This window comes from Salvelinus sp. IW2-2015, unplaced genomic scaffold (assembly GCF_002910315.2).
Source record: "Salvelinus sp. IW2-2015 unplaced genomic scaffold, ASM291031v2 Un_scaffold5516, whole genome shotgun sequence".
NCBI classification, from domain to species: domain Eukaryota; kingdom Metazoa; phylum Chordata; class Actinopteri; order Salmoniformes; family Salmonidae; genus Salvelinus; species Salvelinus sp. IW2-2015.
Window position 1 is genome coordinate 13,193 of NW_019946781.1, and position 1,450 is coordinate 14,642.

The following is a 1,450-nucleotide window of genomic DNA, read 5'->3' on the forward strand; positions in this document are numbered from 1 at the left end:
AATGTATTGATCGATGATCCACGTAATGCTCCGGATTCATATGACGTAAACAGCCCCTTCGCTATCAGCGCTTGCTATCAGTCATAGTCTACGTTAGTCTACATTAGCTTACATAACAGTATTGAGTCCTTGGTTAGGAAATGATCTCCGCATTGAAAGAAATAATTGACAAACGCTGTGTTATTCAGTGTGATGATAATCGGTTTAGTAAGAATGTAATGACATTTATTAGCCAATTAAACGAGGAGCAGTTTTTTGCCTGCCTGAGAAAGATCTCTCTCTCTCTCCCTGACTCTCACTCTCTCTCTCTCTCACTCACCCTCAGACTCTCTCTCTCTCTCTCTCTCTCTCCCTCTCTCTCTCTCTCTCCCACACACGTTTGTTCTCTCACACACCGACAGCCCCTCCCTCTCTCTCTCACTCTCACCCTCTCCCTCTCTCTCTCACTCTCACCCTCTCCCTTTCCCCAATCTCTTTCCTACAACAAACATGGCAGCTAAATCGGATGGAGCAGCCGTGTCTGTGCAGAATACCGACAACCTCGTAGCACCACCAGCCCGATCTATAATAGCAGCCAAGCCCGACCAGGACGCCTCTCCGTACCCTTATGCCTACAAGCCCTACTCGCTCCTGGACTGCTGCTGGGTGATGTGCGCCCTGCTCGTCTTCTTCTCAGACGGGGCCACCGACCTGTGGCTCGCCGCGGACTACTACCTGAGACAGGACTACTGGTGGTTCGGGCTGACACTGGTCTTCGTGGTGGTTCCCTCCGCCGTGGTTCAGGTGTTGAGTTTYAGRTGGTTCGTCTACGACTACACGGATATCAGCGGTAGCAGCAGCGGCGCCGTGGGAGGCGAGTGTAATTTCAGCACCAAGGGCAGCGCCAACACCTATGAAAAGCGCGGCGGTGACGGATGCTCGWCGTCGGCGGGGCTGGCTGGGACAGCGAGCGAGACTCGAAGATGCTGCAGAGTGTGCATGTGGTTTTGTCAGAGTACCCTTCACATCCTCCAACTTGGCCAAGTCTGGAGGTGAGATACAGAGCATATTAATATGAACCAGCACCCATCTGCTACATAGAATAATTAAAAAAAAGGGGGGGGAAGCGATCGATAGGAGACACGTGTGCACTTGAACGTGCAGGCAGACAGGGCGACCTGCTCTGCACTCTCCCTCGCTTTCAGAGAGGTTATATTCAAACTGGTCTCTTAGACTAGACATAACATAGYACATGTAAGCTCATAGGGTTATGTTTGGTGTRGTTACACAAGACAGAAGATTACTTAATAAGGTAAAAATGAAAGGAAGGTGGTTGGTTAGACGTATAAACCAAAAGTTGCTTGTTCGAATTTCATCGTGGAGAACTTTAGATTTTTTTTATGATGAACAACTTTGCAACTACTTATAACTTTTTGTTGTTGTTGCTATGCTACAACTACTTAGCATGTTA

General features: G+C 48.7%; 1 pseudogene; it reads left to right on the top strand.

The window, feature by feature from the left end:
* The first annotated feature begins 421 nt into the window (after positions 1-421).
* On the top strand, positions 422-1,035 carry LOC112078301 (XK-related protein 7 pseudogene; annotated as a pseudogene).
* The last annotated feature ends 415 nt before the right edge of the window (positions 1,036-1,450 follow it).